The sequence below is a fragment of the Mirounga angustirostris genome, unplaced genomic scaffold (genome assembly GCF_029215605.1).
Source record: "Mirounga angustirostris isolate CCGP_5_RB_7025 unplaced genomic scaffold, mMirAng1.0.hap1 SCAF_8, whole genome shotgun sequence".
Taxonomy (NCBI): Eukaryota; Metazoa; Chordata; class Mammalia; order Carnivora; family Phocidae; genus Mirounga; species Mirounga angustirostris.
Window position 1 is genome coordinate 48,315,711 of NW_026991716.1, and position 17,390 is coordinate 48,333,100.

At 46.4% G+C, this 17,390-nt stretch overlaps 1 long non-coding RNA gene across 1 annotated transcript; it reads right to left on the reverse strand.

Annotated features, from left to right (window-relative positions):
• Positions 1-2,285: 2,285 nt before the first annotated feature.
• LOC135365570 (uncharacterized) lies at positions 2,286-15,702 on the reverse strand. Its single transcript, XR_010413654.1, has 4 exons — positions 13,010-15,702; positions 11,962-12,235; positions 8,859-10,150; positions 2,286-3,715 (listed from the first exon to the last, which is right to left on the reverse strand). It is a non-coding gene; the product is annotated as an uncharacterized LOC135365570 (long non-coding RNA).
• Positions 15,703-17,390: the final 1,688 nt, after the last annotated feature.

Below are 17,390 nucleotides of genomic sequence, written 5' to 3' on the forward strand. Positions count from 1 at the left end.
GACTTCTGGCCCCTAGAGTTCTGAGAGGATCATTTCTCTTGTTTTCAGCCACCAAATTTATGGTGATTAGTTATGGCAGCCTTAGGAGTTTAGGCTAATTACAACAATTACTAATAATGTTGAACATTTATTAGGACTGATTACATGCCAGGCCCTTTACTAAACCCCTTTCACAAGCATTATCTCACTTAAACCTCACGACAGTCTCAAGAGATAGGTGCTATTATCATCCCCATTTTATAGATGAGCAAACTGAGGTTCAAAGGGGTCAAGTAGCTTGCCCAAGGCCACATGGCTGGTAAGTTGGGATTTGAACCCAGGTCTCTCTGATTCCAAAGACCTCTTTTAAGCACACACAGAAACCTCCCTGCTGTGTCATGGACCCAGCTGTAAAGGAGACACACCCTACACTTGGTGGTTTTGTCTGTGCAATGTGGTCTTTGTCCTCCTTCTTAAAAAGGGGCCTGATTGGGGTGCCTGGGTGGCTCAGTCAGTTAAGCGTTTTCCTTCAGCTCAGGTCACGATCCCAGGGTCCTGGGATCGAGTCCCGCATCAGGCTCCTTGCTCAGAGGAGAGCCTCCTTCTCCCTCTGCCTGCCACTCCCCCTGCTTGTTCTCTCTCTCTCTCTCTGACAAATAAATAAATAAAATCTTAAAAAGAATCTTAAAAAGATTCTTTGAGCACCCTCTCCCCAACCCTGGGCTCTTTACCACCGCCTCAGAAATGAGATATAAATTACAATGGGCCACTCTTCTAACTCAGTGGATCATGGGAACACTGTTTCTGTGTCATAAAGAAACATTTTAGGCATACACAATCACTCATAGTTCTTTGCATCTATTTAGCCTCGGGGTCATTCGGGTTTATTTGAAGATGTTGCCAAGATGAATCAAAAATCTGGGGAAACTCTTTGTCCTTGGAGAAGGACAGCAGTAGGGATGGATTCTTGTTACTTTCTTTTTGCTGATTTTGCATTTGTGTTAAGACTATCTCACTGTCCCAGGAAAAACAGAAAGAAAAGTTTGTGTTCTTGAGACTTAAAATATATTCTCTGAGCTCGTGTAAGCTAGCTATCAGAACTTCAACACTGGACTCTGGTGATGGTGTGATTTTGGAAACAAGCATTTCTTTCCTTCTCTACTTTTGTCCTGTCTTTTGGGGATTAGAAGGGACTTCTTCGTCTACTGACAAACCCAAATACTGTGTGTGTGTGTGTGTGGTAGTTGGGGGAAGAAGGTCTGGTTGAGGTGGTTACTTTTATTTTGTTACCCTTTATTTCTTTTCTTTCAAACAAAATCTACCCCATTTTACAGGTGGAAACGTTGAGTCTTGGTGCCTCGAAAGGATTTTCTCCAAGATAATTCAACCAGATAGACTTAATTACAAATGCTCTGCTTGTCTTCTCAAGAAGCCCTTCCATTTAGTGAACACCAGAGCTGTTATACAATGAGTTCTGAGGCTAATTTTAAAGCAAGTCATGTGTCTCTCCCGTTGCTCTGACCCAAATATGAGACAGAGATTCAAAGTTGCGCACAAAGAAAACCAAAATCAATAAGGAGGCCCTATATGAGCACTTTGGTTGATTCAGGGAATGTGCGCCTCATCTTTCAGCCACTGCAATGCTTCCTCACTTGGGAATCATTCGCTGTTTCACTCAGGACCCTGCCCCCCGCCCCCCCGAGACTGTGTGGAAGGGGACCTGAGTCCAGAGCCAGGCCCAGGGACGACTTGGGGTCACTGCTCTCTCCAAACAGCAAGAGATGCTCATCTAACCTCGCTCCCAGAGATGGCTTTGCACTGGGCTAAGCAACAATAGCTAAGAGGTTAGAAACCCTTGTTCTCTCTTTTTTTTTTTTTTTATTCTTATGTTAATCCCCATACATTACAACATTAGTTTTAAATGAAGTGTTCCATGATTCATTGTTTGTGCATAACACCCAGTGCTCCATGCAGAATGTGCCCTCCTCAATACCCACCACCAGGCTAACCCGTCCTCCCACCCCCCTCCCCTCTAGAACCCTGTTTGTTTTTCAGAGTCCATCGTCTCTCATGGTTCGTCTACCCCTCCGATTTCCCCGGCTTCATTCTTCCCCTCCCGCTACCTTCTTCTTCTTCTTCTTTTTTTTTTTTCTTAACATATATTGCATTATTTGTTTCAGAGGTACAGATCTGAGATTCAACAGTCTTGCACAATTCACAGCGCTTACCAGAGCACATACCCTCCCCAGTGTCTATCACCCAGTCCCCTCATCCCTCCACCCCACCCCCCACTCCAACAACACTCAGTTTGTTTCCTGCGATTAAGAATTCCTCATATCAGTGAGATCATGTGATACATGTCTTTCTCTTTTTGACTTATTTCACTCAATATAATACCCTCCAGTTCCATCCACGTCGTTGCAAATGGCAAGATCTCATTCCTTTTGATGGCTGCATAATATTCCATTGTATATATATACCACATCTTCTTTATCCATTCATCTGTCGATGGACATCTTGGCTCTTTCCACAGTTTGGCTATTGTGGACATTGCTGCTATAAACATCGGGGTGCACGTACCCCTTCGGATCCCTACTTTTGTATCTTTGGGGTAAATACCCAGTAGTGCAATTGCTGGATCATATGGTAGCTCTATTTTCAACTTTTTGAGGAAACTCCATACAGTTTTCCAGAGTGGCTGCACCAGTTTGCATTCCCACCAACAGTGTAGGAGGGTTCCCCTTTCTCCGCATCCCCGCCAACATCTGTCGTTTCCTGACTTGTTAATTTTAGCCATTCTGACTGGTGTGAGGTGGTATCTCATTGAGGATTTGATTTGGATTTCCCTGATGCCGAGCGATATTGAGCACTTTTTCATGTGTCTGTTGGCCATTTGGATGTCTTCTTTGGAAAAATGTCTGTTCATGTCTTCTGCCCATTTCTTGATTGGATTCTTTGTTCTTTGGGTGTTGAGTTTGATGAGTTCTTTATAGATTTTGGATACTAGCCCTTTATCTGATATGTCATTTGCAAATATCTTCTCCCATTCTGTCGGTTGTCTTTTGGTTTTGTTGACTGTTTCCTTTGCTTTGCAAAAGCTTTTTATCTTGATGAAGTCCCAATAGTTCATTTTTGCCCTTGCTTCCCTTGCCTTTGGCGATGTTTCTAGGAAGAAGTTGCTTCGGCTGAGGTCAAAGAGGTTGCTGCCTGTGTTCTCCTTTAGAAACCCTTGTTCTCTTGAGGGGCTGGCGGTGGAAGGACAGGAGAGGCGGGCAGCTGACAGGCCGGCGCTAGGAGGCGCTAGTGCGGACAGAAGGTGCTGGCCTCATCCAATGGAAGGTCACTCCCGGTCTCACTTTTCTGAGTCCCTGCCTTCTGTCCAGGTGTCCTGCACACAGTCTCCCCCCGGAGCTTCTCTCCTTTCTCCTTTCTCTAAACCAAAACATGCTCCCAGGGAAGGATCTGATCAATTCTTTCGCATCAGGAGAAGGGACAAACTCGTATCTTCCCAGGGGCATATGCATTTTGAGGACCTAAAGCAAAACTAATGAGTCTCTGTGCAATTTCTGAGGTCAGGGAAGTCAGGTAAGAGGGGCGCGGCCCGCTCTGGGGGGCAGGCAATGGTGCAGGTGTGCAGGAAGGTCAGGGTGCGAGCAGGACAGGCATTTCCAGAGACGAAGACTTTCATCCTACCATAAGACAGGGCTCCGGGGGCAGGTGGAGGCGGCCATGGGAGCTAAGGAGGCAAAGAGTAGAAAACCTTGAGCTCAAAACTCTGTGCTGGAAGTTATCTGCTTTTTCCTACAGAAAATAGAGGTAAAACTCACTCATTTATTTATACTTTCATTCATTCATTCATTCATTCATTCATTCATTCAAATGAAATGGTATTTGCTATCAGAGAGGCAGTAGAGAGAGCCATGAACGAGATACAGAAGGCCTCTCTCTACCTGCAACAATGGAACTTTCTCTCCAACTAGCAGGGTGAGGCTAATAACATATAATTTCACGTGGTTCGAAGTGCTTTGAAAAGACAAAACAGGGTAAGGAGATAAGAGAGCGGCAAGAAGGGTGCATGGGGTGGGGGTGTTTAGATGAGGAGGCAGGTCAGGCTTCCTAGGTCAGGTTTCCAGATTTCGCAAATAAAAATACAGGACACCCAGGGCGCCTGGGTGGCTCAGTTGAGCGACTGCCTTCAGCTCAGGTCATGCATGATCCTGGAATCCCAGGATCGAGTCCCACATAGGTCTCCCTGCTCGGTGGGGAGCCTGCTTCTCCCTCTGACCCTTCCCGTTCTCATGCGCTCTCTCTCTTTCCCACTCCCTCTCAAATAAATAAAATAAAATCTTTAAAAAAAAATACAGGACACCCAATTGCATTTGAGTTTGAGAGAAGCGATGACAACTTTTTCAGCCTAAGTGTGTCCCATGCAATATTTGGGACATACAAGTACTAAAAAATTATGCATCATTTATCTGGAGTTCACATTTAACTGGGTGTCCTGCATTTTGTCTTGTAACTCTAGCCCATGAGACCCCCATGAATGAGGTGAGGGAGAGTTCCAGGAGAGAAAACAGGAAGGGCAGAGATTTCCAGGCAGAAATGAGCTTGCTTTGTTCAGGGAGGCCCATGTGGTTGGAATAGGGGGGACCCCAGGGAGGTGGGCAGGGGCCAGATCATGTGGAGCCACAGGCACATGTGAAAAGTTTGCATTTTATTCTCACCTGTGGGATTTTTAAAAAGATTTATTTATTTATTTGAGAGAGAGAGAGAGCATGCGCGCACGTATGGGAGAGGGAGCGCAGACTCCCCGCTGAGCACCCGACCTGGGGCTCCATCCCAGGACCCTCAGCACTGCAATTACTCGTTTCCATGAATATTTCAGTTGAGTATTGTGTTTCCCAAAGCAAACACCACTGGCATTGCTAAGACCAGACTAGGAGAGTAGGAGAGTAGGTGAACAGGAGAGTTGGTGCTTCTGCCCTGGGGGAAAGTGAGCAATGTTTCCCCTAAATTTGCTTGACCTCACCCTTCTTCCTCATTCACTACTGCCTTCAGTTTTCCTAGCACAGGACAAAGTCTTTCATCCTACCATAAGGAATGAGCTGAAACACTACCGAGGGAAGGGATTTAGGGACTCAAATTCTGACTAGTCTGTAAATGACTACCAGGAAGTGTTTGGAAAGTGACGAACGGGAGAGCGTGTAGCAGGAGTCAGGGGAGGACGGCAAGAATATGAACAGGGGGAATGTGAGGGTGCTCACGTCAAGCACTGGCAGGGTGAGTAGCTTGCCTAGCTCTGACCCTGAGTACCGGCCGAGTAGTATTGGAACCAAACTGTCACCCCTTCTCTGTATCTAGATGGCCAAGAATCTCTCGTGGAAGAGATACTCAGAGCCAGGCTGGCGGCAAACCAATACTGCCAGATGGCAGAGCAGTCAAAATATTGTGCTGTGACGCCCACACTGTGTTTGGGTAAAGGCTGAACTTACATTCCTGCAGCAGACCTCGGTGGGCTCCGGTCTGAGAACGTTTCCTGCCGCCTCTGCCATTTTCCTCCGCGACTCACTGAGTGACTCATGGCTCATCTCCAGCAGTTCGTTCCTTGCAGAGATTTCTCTCTCCCAACCAGCCTCTTCTCTGGCCTTCTAGTAAAAGAGGCCCTATGCTGAAGAAGGAGGCTTGGCTGTATTTCTGTGAGAACAGAAGAGCCCTACCTAACTTTCCATGGAATGCGGGGTTTGGGACCCAAAAATAATCTTGTGAGGTAAACAGAAAAGCAGCCTCAGGTCCAAGTGACAGAGTGTGGACTTCTGTCTTGTATCTTTTCTCACGTATGACGGACTGTTAATTCATTTGAAAATGATTTAATGACTTGTGCAAGATCTCATAGCTGCTTGCTGCCCTCTAAAACAAAAATGTTAGGGGTGCCTGGCTCAGTTGGAAGAGTGTGTGGCTCTTGATCTCGAAGTCATGAGTTCGAGCCCCACGTTGGGCATCGAGATTACTTAAATAAATAAAACTTTAAAATAAACATGTTCTTTTTCTAGAAAACCATGGTTTAGAAAACAAGACAGTATCTTCAAGAGGGAAGGGGGTTTCTCCCATTGTTGCAAAAGCATTTCTTTCAGACAGGTTGAATCACTTGCTGGTGGACTGGTCGATTCTTCCCCCAAAATGTAATGACTCCCCCATTATACGAATGATAAATGTTTACTGCAGGAACTTTGGAAAAGTTAGAAAAACACAAAGGGGACCATAAATATCACCTGTAATCCTCCCACTGAGATATAATTGCTGTTGACATTTTGATGTTTCCTTCCTGTCTTTTTCCGTATACAGATGACTGTATTTTAACAAATTGGAAGAAAATGTGGTATAAGCTGATTGATAACTTGTTTTTTTTTTAACTTGTTTTTTCATTTAATATTATTTCCGTGATTATTTTCTCACATCAAAAAATGTTTTCATCATCCTAGGGGTCCCTCAGTCTACTCATTTGGACTTTTAGGTTGTCACCTTTTTTTAAAATTATACACACCATCACAATGGGTATGCTTGGTCTTATAAAAACACAGTGATGTTTCCACCCTGTGGTCTGTCTGGGCCTTGGTTTGAGAAAAGATTGAAAAAAGGAAAGAAACAGAGGACGTTGATAGGCTTTAGCTTGATTTCCCTCCGTCTGCTGGAGAAGGGAAAGAAGTGAAGCCAGGATTTCCAGAGTCCCACCCTAAAGGCTGTTTCCCTCCCCTGCGCTCTTAATTCTGTTCCTCCAACTTATCACCTCCCTGTCTCTGTAGCTCCTCGGCCTTCTCTCTGCCCTGCCCTGCCGCCCCTCATGGCCACCCCAGAACTGGACTCAAAAGACCCTCCCTGGTCCCTCTGGCTGCAGCTGAGTGTTTGCTGCATCTTGACTCAGTGTCTAAAAGTTCTTTCTAGGAGCAGCGAATGAAGGATCAGCGTTCGAATATCTGAAGTTGTGCCTATAAAACTCTTCGGTTTGCACCTGCTTTGCCTGTGGGTGCACCCCACCGCCTGGCTCTGCCTGACCAGGGAAGTGGTAAGAAGCTCAAAGAAAATTAACAATAGTGTGACCTCTGGATTTCTTTAATTTCTTTGCTGGACAAACCCACCATCCCTCCATTCCTTTCTCATCAGGCACTAAGTGTGTGTGAGTTCTAATAACTAGAAAAATCGGGATGATCATAATTCCCAAGCTAGAATTTGAGAAGCAGATGAGAAAGGTCATAAAATCAAATCATGCTCAACTGAGTGCTTTAAAAACAAAAAAAACACCTTTGTTGCAGGATTCCAAAAATAGTTCCCAATGCTGCCCTTCACCTTCACAATTATTTTAGTCTTCTGTTCTAAATCTGAATGGCACAGAGCAGCAGAATTTGTACATTAAGTTCATAAGGGAACAGTCAGCTCATTAATTCTTAACATTGGTGGTATTTGACTATTCGCTGTCATATGCTCCGTTCCAAAATCTATCTGGCCCGCTTTTCTGAGATGATTAAGATGTCGTATTGAGGGCGCCTGGGTGGCTCAGATGGTTAAGCGTCTGCCTTCGGCTCAGGTCATGATCCCAGGGTCCTGGGATCGAGTCCCGCATCGGGCTCTCTGCTCCTTGGGAGCCTGCTTCTCCCTCTGCCTCTCTCTCTCTCTGTCTGTCATGAATAAATAAATAAAAAATCTTAAAAAAAAAAAAAGATGTCGTATTGATAACCTGAGGGCTATCAACAACACAGTGCCCTTCCTATGTGAGACAAGGTTATAGCCCCCCCACGGGAGGGTGTGGTTGACAACGACACTAATCATCTCAGGTTCATTCGTTCACAAGTTCATTTATTCAAACATGTGAGACTTTCCTAGGTGCCCGGCAAGAGAAAAAGTGCCTTCCAGGAGGGAGACAAATAAATATTTAATATAAATGAAAATGTTACAAAGCAAAATAAAGCCAAGTAAGAGAATGGAGTATGTGTGTCAGAGGGGAGGAGTGGGGGGCAGTGATATTTTAGACCTGGTAGTTAGAGAAGGCCTCTTTGGGGAGGTGGTATTTAAGTGCAGGAACCAGTCATGGAAAGAACTATGTGGGGATGAGCAGCAAGGACAAAGACCTCAAGATGGGAGAGGATCCATCAGAGAGCTAGCAAAGACTCGAGGGTGGCTGAATGCATTGTTGGAGGGTGGGGGAAGATCCGAGGAGGCTGGGGGCCAGCTCAGGGAGGGCCTATAGGTCATTGGGAAGACTTAGCATTTTATTCACTGTGAAGCTATTGTCCAGAGGTGGCCCGAAGGCAGGGGGAAGTTAGTGACCCTTAGTCTGCTCTTCTGTGCTCTTTCCCACGTGCTGATTGACTTCAGACTCTCCTGGTCCCTGAGCCCAGCAGACTACTTCAGGTCCCAGCAGGCTGGAAGCATTGAGGGATTCTGGGGAGAGTCTCTGTGTCCTGGTCACTACGGCTGTCAGGTCCACTGTCTTGGTGGTTTTATAATTCAGATGAGCTGCTCTGGCATCCTAGGTCTATTGGAAACAGATTCGGGAGTCCTGGGTGGCTCAGTCGGTTAAACGTCTGCCTTGGGCTCAGGTCATGGTCCCAGGGTCCTGGGATCAAGCCCTATTTTGCTCCCCTTGCTTAGCGGGGAACCTGTTTCTTCCTCTCCCTCTGCCTGCTGCTCCCCCTGCTTGTGCTCTCTCTCTGAGAAACAAATAAATAAAATCTTTAAAAAAAAATAAATTCAATCAATTAACGTATAATGTATTATTAGTTTCAGAGGTAGGTCAGTGATTCACCAGTCTTATATAACACCCAGTGCTCATTACATCATGTGACCTCCTTAATGTCCATCACCCAGTTCCCCATCCCCCCACTCACCTCCTCTTCAGCAACCCTCAGTTTGTTTCCTATGATTAAGAGTCTCGGGGTGCCTGGGTGGCTCACTGGTTAAGCGTCTGCCTTCGGCTCAGGTCATGATTCCAGGGTCCTGGGATCGAGTCCCGCATGGGGCTCCCTGCTCGGTGGGAAGCCTGCTTCTCCCTCTCCCACTCCCCCTGCTTGTGTTCCTGCTCTCGCTATCTCTCTCTCTGTCAAATAAATAAAATCTTAAAAAAAAAAAAAAAGAGTCTCTTATGGGGGCGCCTGGGTGGCTCAGTCGTTAAGCGTCTGCCTTCGTCTCAGGTCATGATTCCAGGGTCCTGGGATCGAGTCCCGCATGGGGTTCCCTGCTCGGCGGGAAGCCTGCTTCTCCCTCCCCCACTCCCCCTGCTTGCGTTCCCTCTCTCACTGTCTCTTTCTCTGTGTCGAAAAAAAAAAGAGTCTCTTATGGTTTGTCTCCCTCCCTGATTTCATCTTGTTTTATTTTTTCCTCTCTTCGCCTATGATCCTCTGTTTTGTTTCTTAAATTCCACGTATGAGTGAGATCATATGATAATTGTCTTTCTCTGATTGACTTATTTCACTTAGCATTATACCCTCTAGTTCCATCCACGTTGTTGTAAATGGCAAGCTTTCATTTTTTTGATGGCTGAGTAATATTCCACTGTGTATATATGTATATATATATGTGTGTGTTTATATATACCACATCTTCTTTATCCATTCATCTGACGATGGACATCTGGGCTCTTTCCATAGTTTGGCGACTGTGGACATCGCTGCTATGAACATCGGGGTGCAGGTGCCCCTTCGGATCACTACATTTGCATCTTTGGAATAAATACCCAGTAGTGCAATTGCTGGGTTGTAGGGTAGCTCTATTTTCAACTCTGAGGAACCTTCCTACTGTTTTCCAGAGTGGCTGCACCAGCTTGCCTTCCCACCAACAGTGGAGGAGGGTTCCCCTTTCTCCGCATCCCCGCCAACATCTGTCGTTTCCTGACTTGTTAATTTTAGCCATTCTGACTGGTGTGAGGTGGTATCTCATTGAGGATTTGATTTGGATTTCCCTGATGCCGAGTGATGTGGAACATCTTTTCATGTGTCTGTTGGCCATTTGGATGTCTTCTTTGGAGAAATGTTTGTTCATGTCTTCTGCCCATTTCTTGATTGGATAATTTGGGTGTTGACTTTGAAAAGTTCTTTATAGATTTTGGGTACTAGCTCTTTATCTGAGAAGACATTTGCAAATATCTTCTCCCATTCCGTCGGTTGCCTTTTGGCTTTGTAGACTGTGGAAACAGATGAGATTTTTAAGGAAAGCAGACTTTATTTCTGCTACATTGCCATTCACATAACCATCAACTATTTTGTGGGGATAATTCCTTCTGAGTCCCCCCCTATAGACCATGTGAACAATATGTATTTTCTCCAACCCCAGAGAACCATGCTGAGTTTTAGAGGAGGTTAGATAATTTGACAAGGTCACATTGTGTTTTAATTCAGGCTGCTGTACCAAGGTACCATACACTAGGTGGCTTACAGACAGCCATTTCTTTCTTATAGTTCTGGAGGCTGGAAGTCTGGGACCAGAGTGCCAGCATGGTCAGCTTCTCGTTGCAGACCCTCTTCTGGGTTGCACAACGTCTTGGTGTATCCTCATGTGGCAGACAGCAGAGAGACGTGACTCTTCTAAGGACACTAATCCCATTCATGAGGGCTCCACCCGTGACCTCCTCTACTCCTAATTACCTCCCAAAGCCCATCTCTTAATACCATCATATTGGGGGGCAGGGTTTCAACATGAATTTGGGGGGCCCCAAACATTCAATCCATGACACATGATTATTGAGTGGTGGTGGGATTTAAATTCAGATCCAGCTGGCTGGAAAGCCTGTTTTTACTATCTATCGCACTGGCTAATCCTTCCTGAGTACTTTCATTCATCACGACATTTATCAAACATCTCCTGTGTTTGGAGCTGTACTGGGGATGTAGACATGGATAAGAGGCAGTTTCTGCCCTCAAGTGTCTTAGAAACGAGTGGGCTGTCTGGAATCTATACTGTGTCTCCCAGAACGGAGATCACACAGGCACCCCCACTGCAAATACAGACACCGTTCTGGACTTTCTGACATGGAGATTTGTCTTATTCTTCTCATTAAAGAAACCTGCCAGTGGCCAAGCAGGTTGTGACGTGGATGAATAGCACCTGTTGACCCATTTATCATTGGCTCACATTAGCACTACCTGTTCACATTGGATTTCACTTTAATTTGGATCCTAAACTGTCACTTTATTATTATTATTATTATTATTTTAAAGATTTTATTTATTTGACAGAGAGAGACAGCAAGAGAAGGAACACAAGCAGGGGGAGTGGGAGAGGGAGAAGCAGGCTTCCCGCCCAGCAGGGAGCCCGATGCGGGGCTCGACCCCAGGACCCTGGGATCACGACCTGAGCCGAAGGCAGACACTTAATGACTGAGCCACCCAGGCGCCCTCCTAAATTGTCACTTTAAAAAGTCTTCAGGGGGAGGGCGACTGGGTGGCTCAGTCGGATAAGCATCTGGCTCTTGGTTTCGGCTCAGGTCATGATCTCAGGGTTGTGCGATCAAGCCCCGCATTGGGCTCTGCACTCAGCCGGCACTCTGCTTGAGATTCTCTCCCCCTCTCCCTCTGCTTCTCCCTGCCACTGAAATAAAGAAATAAATCTTAAAAAAAAAAATCTTCAGAGAGATCAGCCTGGGATGCAGGGCTAAAATGACACGTTGTCAATGTAGAAGCCCACCGGTCACTCAGCGGCAATGCAACTGAGGGCAGCAAGAATTGGCCAGTCTTGGAGTGAGTGCTTACAGAATCATCAGAGCCCGGCGTCGGACTCACGCATGTGCGGGGAAGGACTACCGCTCAGGGGAACACATAGTGCTATCAGAAGCTTCCAGATGACTTTCTAGAGAAGGCGTGAAACTTCCAGTGATAGCTTATTCAGCTCAGGAAAATACGAGTCACCGATTTAAACACATAGGTAAATATGCCAATATTCTTCCATATGCCTCAAAATGATCTCAGTTATAACAGAGATTAGTCTCAATGACAGTACCTTGGTTGTTTCCTTCAGAAGAATCACCACAATTTGTAATTATTTTCTCTTTGTCTTTCTTCCAGAATGAGGTGATCTTTTCATTGTTGTTTCCCCAGCAATGGGCAAAATGCCTAGAGCAGAGTGGGCACGTGCAGAGGAAGAATCTGGAGGGGTTGGAGGAAGCAGGAGTCCATGGCCAAGATGCTGTATACCTACCTGTGGCCAGAATGATTTGGAACTGTCTTTCTTCAGTGTCCGGGAGAAGCTTAGACTCAAAAGTTTTACTGTGATGCTGAAAAAGATAAATGCTATGTAGTTGCCTAAGGAAATATATGTTACTGTTAGTTTTTTAAAAAAGGTTTTATGAACAGGGCACACCTAGGTGCTGCAGTCGGTTAAGCGGCTGACTCTTGATTTCAGCTCAGGTCATGATCTCAGGGTTGTGGGATCGAGCCCCACATTAGGCTCCACTCTCAGGGAGGAGTCAACTTGTCCCTCTTCCTCCCCTTCCCCCTCCCCCCTGCTCTCTCTCTCTCTCAAATAAATAAATAAAATCTTAAAAAAGGTTTTATGAACATATTTTTTTTTAAAGATTTTATTTATTTATTTGAGAGAGAGAATGAGAGACAGCACAAGAGGGAAGAGGGTCAGAGGGAGAAGCAGACTCCCCGCTGAGCAGGGAGCCCGATGCGGGACTCGATCCCGGGACTCCAGGATCATGACCTGAGCCGAAGGCAGTCACTTAACCAACTGAGCCACCCAGGCGCCCCATGAACATATTTTTTTTGGAAAAAAATGTATTAAATTTACAGATGTTACTTGGTGTTAACTTTTATGACTTGGTGGTTTCTTTTATTAAATGGCATCCCAGAATGAAGGAAATGGTATAAATAAGTAAAAGCCCTTTAACTATTCCAAAGCTTTAAATGAGACATTTTAATATTTGGGGATCTTTCTGAGTGACTCTCCCAACGTTCTAATCCATTAACTGAAAACCCTCACTAGACAATGGGTATTTTCCAAATAATATAAACCACATGGGTATAACTTGTGGGCAAATTCTCACCTGGTTGGAAAGGAAGTAGCCAGCACCATTTGAATACATGCAGCCGTTAATCGTGGCTGAGAAGAGCTGGTCCTTGGGGCTGCTGTTGGGCAGGGGCCTCTCCCTGCATAGTGAGCTCTAAGGGCCAGCATCCGTTTGGGAACGGGAGAGCCCATTCCTATGGAGGGAAGCCGGGCCTATCCTCTCTGGGACTCTGCTTCATCTGGAGAATGATGGCTGTCAATGCCTCGACAGAGGGAGGAAAGCGCCTCTGGCCTCACTCAGTCACTGCTTGGTGCTCGGCATGTGACCTAGGTCGTTCAGGCTGGGGTTAACAGAACACAGCAGACTGGGTGGCTTTTAAACAATAAACATGTATTGCTCACAGTTTTGGAGGCTGGGTAATCCACAACCAAGGCACCAGCAGATGTGGTGTCCGGGGAGGGTCTACTTCCTCACGGATGGTCATTTTCTCGCTGTCCACGTGGCAGAAGGGAGATGCTAGCTCCCCGGGGTCTCTTGCACAAGGCAGTCATCCCAATCCCAGGAGCTGTCCCTCCTGACAATATCACCTCCAAAAGGCCCGACCTCCTAGTACCATCATATTGGGCATTAGGCTTCAACGTAGGAATTTGGCAGGGACGGGGGTAGGGGCAGGGAGAGGGGACACGCACATTCAGACCATGGCCCTGTCCCCACTTGACTCCCTTCCAGGACACCTGAACCAGCAGGGAATGCTCTCAGGGATTTGGAAGGCTGGTGAGAGCACCACTTCTACTTCACTCTGATCAGAAGAAAAACTGCTGTCTCCAGAACAGTGTTCCTTCTCTGGTGCTTTCCTTGTACCCATGGTTCACTTTTATTTATTTATTTACTTGTTTGTTTGTTTGTTTTAAAGATTTTTTAAAAATTTTTATTGTTATGTTAATCACCATACATTACATCATTAGTTTTCCATGTAGTGTGCCATGATTCATTGTTTGCGTATAACACCCAGTGCTCCATTCAGTACGTGCCCTCTTTAATACCCATCACCAGGCTAACCCATCCTCCCACCCCCCTATTTTAAAGATTTTATTTATTTGACAGAAATAGAGCGAGAGAGGGAACACAAGCAGGGGGAGAGGGAGAGGGAGAAGCAGGCTTCCTGCTGAGCAGGGAGCCCGATGCGGGGCTCAATCCCAGGACCCCAAGCCCGATGCGGGGCTCGATCCCAGGACCCCGAGATCATGACCTGAGCCGAAGACAGCCGCTTAACGACAGCCACGCAGGCGCCATGGTTCACTTTTAATCCTTTTATCTGAACTTTGTGCTTTCTCCTCATCTTTCCCTGCCTCTGCTTCTTCAGAAACCTCACTGCAAATCCCACCGCAGGTCCAGGGACACAGTCGGCGCCCACTTGGGTCTGGGGCCAGAGAGTTTGCCAAATTCCTTGATCTCATTTCATAAAAAGCCACATTTAAATCATGAATTACTTTCAGTATTGTGGTAAATTTAAAACATGCTGTAAAAGACAATTTTCCTATTTAATATCGTTTTGTGACGCCACTAAATTTAAATGTCCAATTCATCTACTTTTTAAAGAAATTTGAGTTTCCTTACCAAAAGCTATTATTAACTGAGCTTCAACCAAGGATAACTTAGTGCAAATAATTTGTGTTGAATAGATTTAAAATCTGATACAAAATTGATCGGCGTGCACCTTCTTCCTGTTTACTTACCTGTGTGGTCTTTCATCCTTGATAATAAGTGACTATTACTGTAAAGCTCTGTGCTAGAACCTCATATTTCATCTCTGCATTTCACCTCAGCCATCTGTGCTAAGCATCTCTCTCTCTCTTTACAGTGCAGGAAACGGAAGTTCAGGGGAGTGAGGTCACTTGCTTACAATCCCACACTAAATGGCAAAGCCTGGATTCCCACACATCCGCCGTGCGGCTTCCAAGGACACACGGACCCCTTCCAGCACAGGCAAGAGTGCCTTCTGTGCTCTAAGACATGTGTCCTACTGCACCCAGTTCTAAAATAAGGGTGGGGTTTAGGGTGTAGCTTGGGGCCACCACAATTCCCTCTTCCCAATCCCTTAGGAAAGCTGAAGATTTGGATCTGACCGCTCTCTTGTAAGGGCATCACATGACTTCTGGCCTTGGTCTTCTCATCCGTTTTACCCAGCGCCCCGAGAGCAGAGGGCACCCCTGGGCAGGCAGGAGGGGCTCTGACACGCCTGATCACATAGGCTTACAAAGGACCACCAGCCAGAGCACTTCATGAGGGGGTGCAGGAGGGCATGAGGTTGTGGGAACCTGGTTTTGATGGTTTGTTCCCAATAGGTACCTGTTTCACTGGGAACACTGTCAAGGGGAGGGCATACAAATTGCTGGAAAGTGCTAGCTTGGCTGAAACATCGTCACGTTCATCAGTCACAGGAAACCCTCATCTATGCTTGTTATTTGAACATAGAATGCCAGTCGTAATATGTGCTGACATAATCACTTAAGAATTTGTTTCCAAGCCAACATGGAATCCCGCCTGTGGTCCATTCCTTTAGGTATCCCAAGTTTTCAGACTTCAAATGCCAGTTCTTTGGCTAGAAGGACTTTTCACAAGGGCGGAGGCCCCCTTTGAATCTGCTCGACAGACTCCCATAGGTTTCTTTTTTTTTTTTTTTTAAAGATTTTATTTTATTTATTTATTTGAAAGAGAGAATGAGAGAGAGAGAGAGAGCACATGAGAGGGGGGAGGGTCAGAGGGAGAAGCAGACCCCCTGCCGAGCAGGGAGCCCGATGCGGGACTCGATCCCGGGACTCCAGGATCATGACCTGAGCCGAAGGCAGTCGCTTAACCAACTGAGCCACCCAGGCGCCCTTCCATAGGTTTCTAACTAACAGGTGAGTCCCAAGGCTCCTTACAAGCACTTCGGGCTCCTCCTCAGTGCTGGTAAGGGAGAGCAGGAGGGCAGGTGGGCAGGAGGCATAGTGAGGGATAATCCTTAGAAGGCCTAGTTACTACCCCCCCCTGGGAGCTCTTAGCCACATGCTACACATTTCATCCATGGGAACACCCAAATTCCACCCTCTTCACCCTTGACCTCACTGGAAGAATAAGCACTTTCTCTCACACAGCCACTGGTTCCATCAGCAGTGCCCTTTAGCCGCGTCAGCCATGGACTCCTGTACTTTCCTACAGACGCAACGCTGTCTCCCAGATGACCCTGTCACCACCTCCTGAAATCTCGATGGTCCGCGAAGGCTCGGATGGAGCCCCCACCCTCCCAGAGCGCTTCTCGGTCACTCTGCTAGAAGAGTTCTCTCTCCGTGGACTATCACAGTAGTTGGGTACATCCACCTCATGGAACTCACCACAGAGCCCCCTGTGAAATCATCTGTGTGGGTGTCTGATCCCAAGCTAACAGAGGCTCCTTTAGGAACGGAAGCCTTATCTCACAGATCCCTGCGTACCAAGCACTCTCCCGGTGAGCCAGGTAACATTCTTCAGAGGTCTGGTCAACACAAGAACACGAACGGGCAACAGAGGGGGCAGTAAGCACCATTCATGAGAGTCTGGACGATCCGAAAAAGGGGACAACCCCTGACGACCGTGTGATTGGTTCTCTGCCATCACTACCTCATCAGGCACAGGGCTCCACCCTGCTTGTCCCTACAACGTCCACCGCAGAGCCTGAGCCATCTGCCACAACCTTAGACCACAGGCCGGGGCCAGACATCATTCGAAAACGACAGCAAAAATCGGTCCCGGGGAAATTTCTCCCTTTGGGTGAGTGCCATCCCTATGCTGGAAAAGAGGGAATGAAGCTCACAAAAATGTCAAAGATGACAAAAAATGCGCTTTAAGTTGGTGTCTAGAATGAGAACTAGTGCTATGAAAGCAGAGAGCAAACGACTAAGGTAACCACTATCTTGGTCCTGTTTTCTCCAATGAGGGCAGGATCTTCCAAATTGAGAGTGCAGAGAAACACCTGCTTAGTACTTGAAGTCTAAGACTGATGTGGGGATAGTGGGAGACACCTGTTTCAAAGCAGATCACATGGCAGGACTGCTGTCAGGACTCGGGAGAAACCATGAACAACAGAGGACCAGATCCTGAGAAGCACTGCCCTACCTTCCCAAGGGGGAAATAAAGTAGCTTCTAGAAACTCCAGAATGGTGAACTTCATGTAAAACGCTGGCAAAATCTGGAATGATACAGACGATAAACATTCTGACTGCTAACAACTGCTGGTTTCTTTCCAGCTCTTGATTCAACGTCGTGTCACACCAAAGTAACCTCCTTTTTTGTTTTTCTTGATAGGATTACTACAGCAGCCAACCCAGGAAATAACGAAACAATAGCTGAGAGTTTTAAGAGACCAGTGGGGTGGATTGAACAGAACATAATCTTTTTT